Source organism: Stenella coeruleoalba (genome assembly GCF_951394435.1).
Source record: "Stenella coeruleoalba genome assembly, chromosome: 13".
Lineage (NCBI taxonomy): Eukaryota > Metazoa > Chordata > Mammalia > Artiodactyla > Delphinidae > Stenella > Stenella coeruleoalba.
In genome coordinates, this window is record NC_137159.1 from 46,628,077 (window position 1) to 46,642,686 (window position 14,610).

At 35.6% G+C, this 14,610-nt stretch overlaps 1 long non-coding RNA gene across 3 annotated transcripts in view; it reads left to right on the forward strand.

Annotated features, from left to right (window-relative positions):
• Positions 1-14,610, forward strand: part of LOC307196582 — a 473,030-nt gene that overhangs the window by 338,572 nt on the left and 119,848 nt on the right. For all 3 annotated transcript variants that reach the window (XR_013831174.1, XR_013831175.1, XR_013831176.1), the window contains exon 4: positions 3,355-3,402. This is a non-coding gene — a long non-coding RNA (uncharacterized lncRNA). The remainder of the gene's footprint in view (positions 1-3,354; positions 3,403-14,610) is intronic.

Genomic DNA, 14,610 nt, shown 5'->3' on the forward strand with positions numbered 1-14,610 from the left:
ATCTTGGGACTTCTCAGCTTCCATACTCATGTGAGCTGATTCCTTATGATATATTCTTTCTATCTATCTATAGATCTGCATGTATGTGTGTTTGTATATATATATGTATTCTTGAGCCTTAAGATCCAATGAAATTTACCTGGCTAGGTTTTGGACTTGCTTGAGGGCCTTCACTACTTCCTTCTGACTTCTCCCTTTTGGAATGGGAATGCCTATTCTATGGCTGTCCCACCATTGTATTTTGGAAGCACATAACTTGACTGGTTTCACAGGTTCACAGCTAGAGAGAAGTTTTGTCTCAGGATGATTCATATCGTGAGTCTCACCAATATATGATTTAGATGATATTTAGGTGAGATTTTGGACTTCAGACTTAACGTTGATGTTGGAATGAATTAAGAATTTGAGGCTGTTGAGATGGAATAAATATATTTTGCATGAGAGAAGGACATGAATTTTGGTAGGGTCAGGGGTTGAATGCTATGAGCTGAATTGTGCCCCCCACCCACCAATTCATATGTTGAAGCCCTAATGTGACTGTTTGGAGGGCTTTTGGTGGTAATTAACGTTAAGTGAGGTCATAAAGGTGGGGCTCTAATTGGATAGGATTGATGACTTTATTAAAAAAGCAAGAGAGACAGATCTCTTTCTCTCTCCATGCACATGCAGAGGAAAGGCCATGTGAGCACACAGTGAGACAACAGCCATCTGTAAGCCAGGAAGAGAATTCTCACCAGGACTCAAATATGCTGGCACCATGATCTCAGATTTCTAGCCTCCAGAACTCCAGAATTCAATCTCTGAATTCTTAATCACATCTAAAAATTACTTTTGACATGTAAAAGAATATATTCACAGGTTCTAGGGATTAGGATATGGACATCTTTAAGAGGCCATTATTCTGCCTATGATACCAGACACTTCTAAAATGTTTTTCCCCAAGCCTTTCATGGTTGAAAATCATATAACTACATGGCTAGTCATTTGCTTTTCACCGTAAGTGGAATGTAAATGTGCTGACCTTACATTATCATCTGTTTTTTAAATCTCAAGAAAATGTTTAATAAAGTGAATTTTAGAATCACTGTATGATGACTTTCACATTTTGTTGGCTTAATTATGCTTCAGTAATGGGCTATTTTGATTTTTGTATGTTAAACTTCAATTCATTTATCAGCACAATGATGACTTTTATCATGTTTGAAAATGTGCCGAAAAGTTTCTAATTAGAATGATTACTAACCTCTTAATGGGCAGTATGAAAAATATAAACTCATTGTACATTTTTGCAAAGATAGAAGGATTAATCAATTACTTTACTTTGTCATCCATACCCCAAGGAAGAATAACATAACTGCCTTTCTTCTGTAATTTAAATGGATGTGATTTTTAGCTTCTTGGAGCTGGTAAGGAAAAGATATGACACATTATTTGTCAAATATACAATAAACCATATTTTATATGCATTGTTTCTCTAATTTTGTCCCCAAATATAGTTAAGGTGTGAATAAAGTATAAAACTGGTATCTTTTATTTATTTTTAAGGATATATGCTAGCATCAAAAAGCCATAAACTGAAAATACTTAATATTGATCTTTATTTTCTACAGAGCTCATCAAACCAGAAATCTCTGGTCATTTCTTTTAAAACATTTTTGTATTTGCTCATTGATAGATAAAATATTTATTTATCCTAACCCTGAACACCTTACTAGCTAAAAGCCTGGCACTATTTTTTTTAAAAAAAAGGAAGAAAAAAAGGTTCTGAAGACTTTGTATTTATCAGCCAAAATATAAAACATCTCAGATTGATCTGGCCAAGAACAACAGCAGCACAAGTACCTTATGAGAATTGTCATTTTCTAAAAACTAGATTCACTGTTACAAATCTTCTAAAGGTCAAAGAAATAAGAAGATAGGAAGGAAAAAAACAAAACAAAGCAGAAACCTTAAGTCATATATTGAACTTCATGTCTTTCCCGTTTAGTTACACAGTGATTATTAACATCAAAATATGACATAAAAGGTGAGGGGGATTAAAAATTAAGCTTAACTTATTTTCAATAGAGTGTCTTGAATAATATAGATCTTAATTGTAATGATATTACATGGTTTCTTCAAATGACCAAATTGCAACTTATTTTATAGATAAATATTGAGCAGAAAACTAAACACTATCCTAAACCAGAAAATAAAGAGCTACTGAGGCTATAGGATTAGGATGCCTCTTACAGAATATAAGTGGTGAATAAACTTCATGCTGTGAACTTGTAAAATATGGACCTTGGAATAATTTCCACTTGATCAAAATAATAATGAAAAATATGTAGGAGGGAAGGGGAGAAGTAAGAGAACTCAGAAAAGAGGAGATGACCTTGAGCAATTTAGAAGCCCCTTAATTTACATATTTTCTTAAAAGTTTATATTTGGTCACTGATCCTGATTTTTGGAAAGGGTACTAGTGGGTGAGGATTAACATGCTTTTTTTTTTTAAGGCTTAAAGCTATTTGAACATTACAAATTTGAAGGATGCTAAGCGTAAAAATTTGTTTTAATGTTAAGTATATACAGAAGAATATTTATAGCAAATGTAGGTTAAAACAAATAAAAATATAACCAATATGAGCATATGAATGCTCAGTTTAAGAAATAAAGCATTACCAGGGAGCTTCCCTGGTGGTGCAATGGTTAAGAATCCGCCTGCCAATGCAGGGGACGCGGGTTCAAGCCCTGATCTGGGAAGATTCCACATGCCGCGGAGCAACTAAGCCCGTGTGCCACAACTACTGCACTCTAGAGCCCACAAGCCACAACTACTGAACCTGTGTACCACAACTACTGAAGCCTGCGCGCCTAGAACCCATGTTCTTCAACAAGAGAAGCCACCACAAGGAAGTGTAGCCCCCACTCGCTGCAACTAGAGAAAGCCCATGTGCAGAAACGAAGGCCCAATGCAGCCAAAAATAAAAATAAAAAAATTTTTAAAAAAGGAATAAAACATTATCCGGAATCTTAAAACTCCTTGATTTCTCCCTCACCAATCTGATCCTCCTTTCTCCACCCATAAATGACTATATTATCAATTGTATTTATATAATTTCTTTGCTCTTCTTTAGAATTTTACCACATGTTTAGCTTTGCATGTTTTTGAATGTCACATAAAATTGTATATCCTTCTAAAGATTGCTTTTCAAAATTATTGATAATAAGTTTCTAAGTTTTATCCATGTGTGTTTCTATAGGTTGTCCAATGTCAGGGTAGAATAATCTAGTCTATAAATATACAAATATTTATAACCCAAGCTTCTTCCATGGATATTTGAATTGTTTCCTTTTTTTTTTTTCCTATCACAGCACAACATTTCTATGAATATTCTTGGATGTGCCCTCTGATGCGCAGAGGTAAGAGTTTTCTCTGGTGTACATGAACAGGAGTAAAATTTCTGGGTCATGAGGAGTGAAATTTGAGTTGACATTTTTCAGTTGACTAAATATGCCAAACTGTTTTCCATAGTGGTTATACTCCTACCAGCAATCTATAGAGGTTCTTGATCCATATCCTTGTGAACTTGGTATTATCAATTTGGTCTTTTTCCAAGCAATGGATGTAAAATATTGTGTATGTGAAGACTGTAGTGTGTATTTCCCTGACTACTAATGAGGTTGAATAATTTTCGGTATGTTTATTACTCATTTGTTTTCTTTTTATGTGTTGGATCTGTTCATAATTTTCTGTACATGTCCTCTTGTGATGCTTGTCTTTTTCTTACTGATTTACAGTTCTTTTTATACTTTTGATATTAAACATTTATTAGTTGTATATGTTGCAATATATTTTTACTTTATGGTGTGTATTGATGAACTGAAATTCTTGATTTTGAGTAGTCAAGTTTATTGACCTTTTATTATATTTCTTGCATCTTATTTTGTGTCTTGTTTTAGAATTCCTCCTTTCTTCTCAAGTATCTCAAATATGTGCTGTGGTAGTTTCATGTGTCACCTTGGCTAGGCTACAGGACCCAGTTATTTAATCAAACACTAATCTAGGTGTTGCTATGAAGGTATTTTGTAGATATGGTTAGCATCTATAATTAGTTAAATTTAAGTAAAAGAGGTTACCCTTGATAAATATGAGTAGGTTTCATCCAATCAATCGAAGATTGAAAACTGGGGTTTCCTGGAAATGAAAGAATTCTGACTCAAGACTGCAGCATTATCTCCTGCCTGAGTTTCTAGGCAGCCAGTCTGCCCTAAAGATTTTGGGCTTAAGACCATAGCTTTACCTTCTGCTGAGTTTCTAGACTGCTGACCTAATTTATGGATTTCAAATTTGCCAGTCCCCACAATCATGTGAGCCAGTTATTTAAAATTAATCTTTCTCTCTCTCTTTCTCATCTATTGCTTTTTTTTTTTTTGGTAAACCTGATGAATATACGTGCTTATGTTATTTTCAGAAAAGTTTATTTTTTCATGATTCATATTTAGATCTTTTAGCAACTTGGAATTGATTTGGTTGCATAGTCAGGTAGGGATAATATTCCCAATACTACTTACTGCGTAGCCCGTCTTTACCAACTAAGATATAATAACAGTTCTGTCCTAGACCAAGTTTCCATGTACATGTGGATTTATAACTGGTTTCTCCATTCTATGCCATAGTCTATTCATCATTTACTGAGGTATGAGCAAGCTGTTCTAATTACTAGAAAAAAAAACCTGGTATCTACTAAGACCATAAAAATTGTAAAGTGCCATACAAATATGCTGCTCAGGTTTTTTATCACATTAAATGATAAGGATCAACTTAGAGAAAACTGAAAATTAAACATACTGAACATTTTTATCAATAAACATTAACTACATCATTTATTTAGGAATTTAAAAGTATTTATATATGGTATTTAACATTTTCTCCTTAACACTCTTACAAGTCTTTTGTGATCCTTCTGTATCTGTTTGCTATTGTAACTAGTATCATATTCTAAATCAAATATCCTGTCAATACAAATGTGATTAACTTTTTATTTAGATATTTTATATCTGGTAAACTTTCTAAATTCTATCATTATTCTTTGGGGTTTTATGCATAGATAATCATATATGTGACTAAAACAATATTATTCTTTATTCTCTAATCAGTCTTCATTTTTTTATGTTTATTTCTTATATATACATAATTCCATATCTTGGATATTGTGAATAATGCTACAGTGAACATGCAGCATTGAGTGTAAATATCTCTTTGATATCTTTTTTCATTTCCTTTGGATAAATACCAAGAAGTGGGATTGCTAAATCTTAAAGTAGTTCTACTTCTAATTTTTAAAGGAATCTCCACACAGTTTTCCACAGTGGTGGTTCTGATATACATTCTCACCAACAGTGCACAAGAGTTTCCTTTTCAAATTATAGTTTTGTCTGGGTATATGCCCAGGAGTGGGATTGCTGGATCATATGGTAGTTCTATTTTCAGTTTTCTGAGGAAACTCCATACTGTTTTCCATAGTGGCTGTGCCAACTTACATTCCCACCAACAGTGCAGGAGGGTTCCCTTTTCTCCACACCCTCTCCAGCATATGTTATTTGTAGACTTTTTAATGATGGCCATTCTGACCAGTGTGAGGTGGTGCAATACATCATTTTTGTTTTGATTTGTATTTCTCTAATAAGTGATGCTGAGCATCTTTTCATGTGCCTACTGGCCATCTGTATGTCTTCTTTGGAGAAATGTCTATTACGGTCTTCTGCCCATTTTTCAATTGGGTTGGTTTTTTTTTGTTGTTGAGTTGTATGAGCTGTTTGTATATTTTAGAGATTAAGCCCTTGTTGGTCACATCATTGCAAACATTTTCTCCCATTCCATAGGTTGTCTTTTCATTTTATTATGGTTTCCTTTGCTGTGCAAATCATGTAAGTTTGATTAGGTCCCATTTGTTTATTTTTGTTTTTATTTCTATTGTCTTGGGAGACTGACCTAAGATAACATTTGTACGATTTATGACAGAGAATGTTTTGCCTATGCTCTCTTCTAGGAGTTTTATGGTGTTATGTCTTATGTTTATATCTTTAAGCCATTTTGAGTTTATTTTTGTGCATGAGGGTGAGTTCTAACTTCATTGATTTACATGCAGCTGTCCAACTTCCCCAGCACCACTTGCTCAAGAGACTTTTTCCCATTTTATATTCTTGCCTCCTTTGTTGAAGATTAATTGACTGTAAGTGTGTGGGTTTATTTCTGGGCTCTCTATTCTGTTCCATTGATCCATATGTCTGTTTTCATACCAGTACCACACTGTTTTGATTACTGTAGCTTTGTAGTACTGTCTGAAGTCTGGGAGAGTTATGCCTCCTGCTTTTTTTTTTTTCCCCTCAGGATTGCTTTGACAATTCTGGGTCTTTTATGGTTCTATACACATTTTTGGATTATTTGTTCTAGTTCTGTGAAAAAAGTCATGGGTACTTTAATGGGAATCGCATCAAAGCTGTAGATTGTTTTGGGTAGTATTGCCATTTTAAAAATATTAATTCTTCCAACTCAAGAGCATGGGATATCTTTCCATTTCTTTGAATCCTCTTTAATTTCCTTTATTAATGTTTTATATTTCTCAGCATATGTCTTTCATCTCCTTGATCAGGTTTATTCCTATGTATTTTTATTTCTGGTGCTATTTTAAAAGGAATTATTTTACATTCTTTTTCTGATATTTCATTGTTAGTGTAAAGAGATGCAACCAATTTCTGAATGTGATTCTTGTATCCTGCTACTTTGTTGAATTCATTTATCACATCTAGTAGTTTTTGTGTGGAGTTCCCAGGGTTTTCTATATATAGTTTCATGTCATCTGCATATAGTGGCCAAAAGATACATGCACCCCTATATTCATAGCAGCACTATTCACAATAGCCAAGACATGGAAACAACGTAAATGTCCATTGACAGATGAATGGATAAAGAAGATGTGGTACATATATACAATGGAATACTACTCAGCCATAAAAAGAATGAAATAATGCCATTTGCAGAAACATGGATGCAACTAGAGATTATCATACTAAGTGAAGTAAGTCAGAAAGAGAGACAAATGCCGTATGATATCACTTATATGTAGATCCTAAAATACGGCACAAACGAGCCTATCTACAAAACAGAAACAGACTCACAGACACATAGAAGAGACTTGTGGTTGCTGATGGGGTGGTGGGAGGGAGAGGGACGGAGTGGGAGTTTGGGGTTAGCAAATGTGAACTATTACATTTAGAATGGATAATAAACAACAAGGTCCTACTGTATAGCACAGGGAACTATATTCAATCTCCTGGGATAAACCATAATGAAAAAGAATATGAAAAAAGAATATATGTATGTATATAACTGAGTCACATTGCTATACAGCAGAAATTAGCACAATATTATAAATCAACTATACTTCAATTAAAAAAAATAGAGAATTAAAAGAAGTTCCCTTTTCTCCTCATCCTTCCCAATATTGATCTCTTGTCTCTTTAATGATAGCCATTCTAACAGGTGTGAGGTGGTATCTCATTGTAGTTTTGATTTGAATTTCTCTGTGAGTTCATTTTTGTGAGTTCATGTGGCTATTCAACACCAATTTATTGAAGAGACTATCCTTTCCCCATTAGGTATCTTGGGTCACTTGTCAAATATCAGTTGACCATATATGTGCGGGTTTATTTCTGGGCTCTTTATTCTGTTCCATTCGTCTATGTGTCTCTTTTTATGCCAGTACCATACTGATTTGATTACTATTGTAGAATGGATTGAAATGAGGAAGTGGGACACCTCCAGTTTTGTTCTCCTTTCTCAAGATCTCTTTGAATATTTAGGTCTTTTAAGACTCCAACAAATTTTAGGATTGCTTTTTCTGTATCTTTGAAAAATGCTATTGGACTTTGGTAGAAATTGCATTGAATACATAGATGGCTTCAGGTAGTATGAGCATTTTAACAATACTAATTCTTCCAATTCATGAACATAGTATATCTTCCCATTTGTTTAGCCTTTTAAATTTCTTTCATCAAAGTCTGGCAGTAAAGATCTTTACCTCTTTGGTTATGTTTATTCCCAGGTATTTCATTATTTTAATGCTGTTGTGAATGGGATTGTATTTTTTAGTTCTTTATCTGATATTTCATTGTTAGTGTATAGAAACACAACTGATTTCTATATGTTGACTTTGTGTCCAGCAATTTTTGAATTCATTGATTTGTTCTAACAGGTTTTTGGTGGTGCCTTTAGGATATACTCTATAGAAGACCATATCATCTGCAAAAAGAGATAATTTTACTTCTTCCCTTTTGATTTGGATTTCTTTCATTTTTTTTTTTCCTTTCCTAATTTCTCTGGTTAGGTCTTCAAGTACTTTGTTGAATAGGAGTGGTAAGAGTGGGCACCCTGGGACTTCCCTGGTGGTGCAGCAGTTAAGAGTCCACCTGCCAGTGCAGGGGACATGGGCTTGATCCCTGGTCCGGGTAGATCCCACATGCCATGGAGCAACTAAGCCTGTGAGCCACAACTACTGAGCCCGCATGCCACAACTACTAAAACCTGCACACCTAGAGCCCATGCTCTGCAATAAAGAGAAGCCACCACAATGAGAAGTTATGCAACGAAGAGTAGCCCCATTTGCCGCAACTAGAGAAAGCATGCACACAGCAATGAAGACCCAACACAGCCAAAAAAAACAAAAACAAAAAAGAGTGGGCACCCTTGTCTTGTTCCTGACCTTAGAGGTAAAACTTTTAACCTTTCACCATTGATTATGATGTTAGATGTGGGCTTGTCATATATGGCCTTTATTGTGTTGAGGTATGTTCCTTCTATATCCAATTTATTGATAATTTTTATTATGAAAGAAGGTTGTATTTTGTTGAATGCTTTTTCTGCATCTATTGAGATGATCATATATTTATAGTTCATTCTATTATGGTGTACCACATTTATTAATTTGCATATGTTGAATTGTCCTTGCACCCCAGGGATATATTCATCACGGTGTATAATTATTTTTAATGTGCTTTTGAATTTTGATCTCTAATATTTTTTTGAAAAGTTTTGCTTCTATATTCATCAGGGCTATTGGTCTGTAGTTTTCTTATAGTGTGCTTATCTGACTTTGCTATCTGGGTAATGCATAAAATGAGTTTGACAGTGTTCTCTCTTCTTCAATTTTTTGGAAGAGTTTGAGAAGGATAGCATCAATTCCACTTTAAAACTTGGTAGCATTGACCAGTGAAACAATCTGGTCCTGGGCTTTTCATTGCTGGGAGAATTTTGATTACTGATTCAATCTATTTACTCATTATTGGTCGGTTCAGATTTTCTTTTTCTTCACAATTCAGTCACTGTAGGTTGTGGTTTTAGAAATGAATCTATTTTATCTAGATTATCCAAATTTGGGGCATATAATAGTTCATAATAGTCTCTTATAATCCTTTGCATGTCTGTGCTATCAGTTGTAATGTCTCCTCCTTTGTTTCTGATTTTATTAGAATCTTCTCTTTTCCTTAGTCTAGCTAAAAATTTTAAAATTTTGTTTATTTTAAAAAAGATAAAGAGCTCTTAATTTCATTGATTTTTTTTTCCCTATTCTTTTCTGGTGTTTATTTCATTTATTTATACTCTGAATTTTGTTATTTCTTTCCTTCTTTAAACTTGGTTTAGTTTGTTCTTCTTTTTCTAGTTCCTTGATGTACAAAGTTACACTGTGAGATTTCTTTTTCTTAAAGTAGGTGTATATCATTATAAGCTTCTTTCTTAGAACTGCTTTTGCACTTCCCATAAGTTTTGGTAAGTTATGTTTCAGCTTTTTGTGTATTTGAAGATACTTTTTGATTGTTCTTTTGATTTCTTTTTTGACCCATTGATTGCTCAGGAGTGTGTTGTCCAAATTTTACATATTTATGAATTTTCCAGGTTTCATCCTCTTATTGATTTCTAGTTTCATACCAATGTGGTCAGAAAGATACTTGGTATGATTTCATTCTTCTTACATTTGCTAAGACTTATTTTTTGGCCTATCATGTGATCTATCCTGGACAGTGCCTAGAAAAGAATGTGTATTCTCATGTTGTTCTGTATATGAATGTTAGATCCATTTGGCCTAAATTATGGTTCAAGTCCAATGTTTCTTTGTTGATATTCTGTCTGGATTACCTATCCATTGTTGTAAGTGGGGTATTGTAGCCCCCCACCATTATTGTATATATTGTGTATGTATATTTATGATTATTATATCTTCTTGGTGAATTGACCCCCTTATCATTATATAATGTTTTTGGCTTAAAGTCTATTTTGTTTTTTGATATAAGTGTAACTACCTCTGCTTTCTTTTGTTTCCCATTTGTCTGGAATATCTTTTTCAATCACTTCACTTTGAGCCTACATGTGTCCTTAAAGCTGAAGTGAGTCTCTTGTAAGCAGCATATAATGAGGTTTTGTTTTTTTTAATCCATGCAGCCAATCTATGTCTTTTGATTGGAGAATTCAATCTGCTTACATTTAGAGTAATTGTTGATAGGTAATAGATTACTAAGACCATCTTATTTCTTGTTTTTTTGCCTGTTTTCTCGTTCAATTGTTCCTTTATTCAACTTTGCTGTCTTTCTTTGTGAACTGATGATTTTCTCTGGTGGTATGAATGATTACCTTCTCTTTATCTTTTGTGAATATGCTTAGATTTTTGCTTTGTGGTTACTATGAAGCTTACATAAAATATTTTATTGATACAGCAGTCCATTTATGCTGATAACAACTTAACTTTTGTCACATACAAAACTGTACCCTTTTACTTCATTCCTTTTTTGTATAGAGTGCTAACAATTTCCCTCTTTTTATATGTATATCCGTTAATAAATATATTACTGTAGCTGTAGTTATTTTTAATATTCTTGTTCTTTGATCTTTATGGTTGAGGTAGATGGTTAATACTCCACACCACATTACTGTATTAGAGTATTCTGAATCTTACTGTATATTTACCTTTATCCATGTGTTTAACATTTTCATCTTTTCCTGTTATTAATTAGCATCTTTTTATTTCAGTTTGAAGAAATCCTCTCAGCATTTCTTGTAAGGCAGGTCTAGTAGTGATGTATTCCTTTATCTCCTTCATTTATGAAGGACAAGTTTGCTGGGTGAAGTATTCTTGGTTGGCAGGTTTTTAAAAACACTTCAAGTGTATCATGTCACTCTCTTTTGACCTGTGTGGTTTCTGATAAGAAATCCACTGATAGCCATATGGGGTTTCCCTTGTAAGTTATAAGCTCTTTTTTTCTTGCATCATTTAAGATTTTCTCTTTGTCTTTTATTTTTTGACAGTTTTATTATAATGTGTTGTGGAGAGGTTATCTTTAAGTTGACATTGTTTGGTGATATATGAGCTTCAAGAACTTGGATATCCAAATATCTCCCCAGTTTGGGGAAACTCTCAGTCATTATTTCTTTAATAAGCTTTCTGCTCTTTTCCCTCTTTTCTCTTTCTGGACCTCTAATAATTCATAACTTGGTTCTTATATTATTCCATAGATCATGTAGGCTTTCTTCACTCTTTATCATCTTTTTTCTCTTTTGTTCCCCTGATTGGATAATTTCAATTGATCAGTCTTCTAGCTCACTTATTCTTTCTTCTGGTTATATATGCTGTTGAAGCTTTCTATTGAATTCTTTAGCTCAGTCATTGTATTCTTCAGCTTCAGAATTTCTGTTTGGTTCTTTTTTATGTTTTCTATTTCTTTGTTGAACTTCTCATTTCTGTTTTTTATTGTTTTCCTGATATTGTAAATTTGTTTCTTTGTGTTCTCCTGCAGCTCTCTGAGCATCTTTAGAACAATTATTTTGAATACTCTGTTGGACTGTTCCTGAATCTCCAGTTCTTTGGGGTCAGCTACTGTAAGTTTATTGTGATCATTTGGAAGACTCATATTTTCCTGAAACTTCATGATCCCTGTAGCCATGCATAGGTGTCTGCACATTTGAAGAAGCAGTCACCTCTTCTAGACTTTATGGACCCTTTTGGTATGGGAAGACTTTCACCTGTGGGTTGAGGCACACTGGAGCATGCTGTGACCCTGGGTCTAATGGTGCAGGGTGCCAAGTCTGAAGCCATGTGGCAGCACTGGACCCAAGGGGTGTGTGATGTCTCTGTAGTTTAGGCTTTCTGGATAAAGCACTGACAATCATATGGTTCTTGGTGAGCACTGTGGGGGATCTTCTATGACTGCAAGGCTTTGAGGTCCTCAGTGGCACCTCTAAGAGAGGTGTTCACATGCTTGTCTGCAGGGGCCATGTATAGGTGCCTGTGAAATGGCCAGAATGATAGCAGACACACAGTTAATGGTGGGAGCCAAGGAAGGTAGCTAGGGCCAGGCCAACTGCCCGGGCACTGATAGCTGTGTGGGCTCTGGTTGTCAGGCTGTACTACTGTGGCTGCTGGATCTCATCACAGGCAAATGGAAGTAGAGATAATTGATATGGGGTCAGACCTGAGACATGCAGGTGCACAGCTGGAGGGGGCTAGCTACAGGTGAATGCAGTCATAGAAAACTGCCTGATCCAGGCTAGGCTCACAAACAGCTATGGGGGTCCTGGCTATCAGATGTTCCCTCATGTGGCTGCACAGTCTTACCGTGGGCATGAGCATGGCAGTGGAGGCTTGTAGCAGGCATCAGGCTGGTAGTATGCAAATGTATGGCTGAAGGGGCTAGTCCTAAGTGTGTGCATGGTAGTAGGGGTCAGTCCTGAGTGTCTAGCCTGGTATCTTGCACTCAAGCAGCTGAAGAGGTCTGGACTAGCTGTCATGTGGTCTTTGGGCTCTGGTGGGAGCAAGTGGGGAAAGAACAGGGACTCAGGTAACTGGCATCAGGAAATGCAAACACCTGTGAGGCAAAAGCTGGTGAAATCTACAAGGGGTCTGTGGCAGCTATAATGGCCACTGTTTCCTTCTTCAGTGGCGAAAGTTGTTGGGTTTATCTGCAGAGCAGGTCATTGTGATTTGCCATCACTCCCACTGTGTGGCTGCTATTGGTAGCCCTGCTTTTTTTCCTTGTTCCTAGACATTTCTATACATTTCAGCTTTGCCAGTCTGGGTGAGGTGAAATCCAAAGGAACCTTTTTGTGGTGCCCTGAAAGGTTGGGAAACTTGGTCACTCACCCTGTTCTTCCTTTCCTGGTGAGAGGAACTCTTTCTAGCTGGTGCTAAGCATTGCTATATCCTATTTTTAATATCAAGGTTATTGTATAGGAAAGTAGGCGTAGGCTACTGAAACCATGTGCATTCCCTAGAAAAACATGTCTTTAGGACTAGCTCTTGGCCAGCACCTGGGAAATGAGTCATGAGCCCTTGGAATATTCTGCCTGATAAGAGTATTTTGTGTGCTTGAGGCCTTGGGTCATTTGGTACCATTTCAATCAGAGAATTAATGCTAAAAATATGATTTACGGTGAATGCCTATTTTTGATCTGGGGGTCTGGAGTCTGAGTATCTAAGGTCAGTCATATGAGCACTGCATGCCTACCTGACAGACTCTAATAAAAACCCTGATGCCAATCCTCACTTGGACTTCCCTGGTTGGTAACACTTTTAATGTGTTGTTATATATTCTTGCTGGGAGAATTGTGTCCATGAGACTCTACCATGAGTGTACATCTGGAAGCTTGTACCTGGATTCTCCTGGCATCCACCCATGTTCCTTTTTCTTTTCCTGACTTTAATCTGTATCCTTTTGCTGTAATAAACCATAACTATGAGTATAACAATTTTTCTGAGTCCTGTGAGTCCTAGCTAATCATTGAACATGAGGATGGTCTTGGGGTCACAGTGGACTTCTGAAGCGGAGTTTACTAGAATGACACTGACTCACTGAAATATGGTGAAAACATTGTTTGGGAAAAGGAAGGATGATGGGAATGGAGGATGACAAACCTTTGAAACCTAAGTGGCTACCACATCTCCTATGGTGTAGGACAGCAGGTGTGATGTGATTAGTTACTCTAGGTAAAAATTATCAATGGAATTTAGAAATGATAGATCTATTTCTTGAGGAGTTGGCTCACTGGATACATACAAAAACACAAAATAATGAGAAACAAGCCAAATATGAAATTGTTGGTTATTTTTTTCTGTAGTAGATAAAATGAAAATAAAGGACAGGGTTGGCGTGGGTCCTGGCATTAGATTTTGGCTTTCCTGAGCTATGACCACTAATTTCAGGTCTGTTACCAATAGGAAAATGTATTATAGAAAAAAAAACTAGTATCTATGGTCATTAAGAAGGTAGTTCAGGTGGCAGGGGTAGCTGTGTATGTCTTTACAAAACCAAGAAACTTCTGAAACTGGGGGATATTGTGAAAGGGTTGTCTGATTTTGTGGATTAATATGATCAGCTTCCTGAAGAACTTTTACTAAAGTAAATTATGAGGGTGACTAACTTTGAAGCAATCTTCTTATTTTGAATGCAGTGGAGTGGAGGAATGTGTTTGGGTTGATGCCGGACCCGTAGCTTGCTGTTGAACAATCAGAACTGGCTACTGTACATTATCCAAACATACAACAGGTTTCTTCCTGAAGGGACAACTGGCCTGGTGGACTGGAG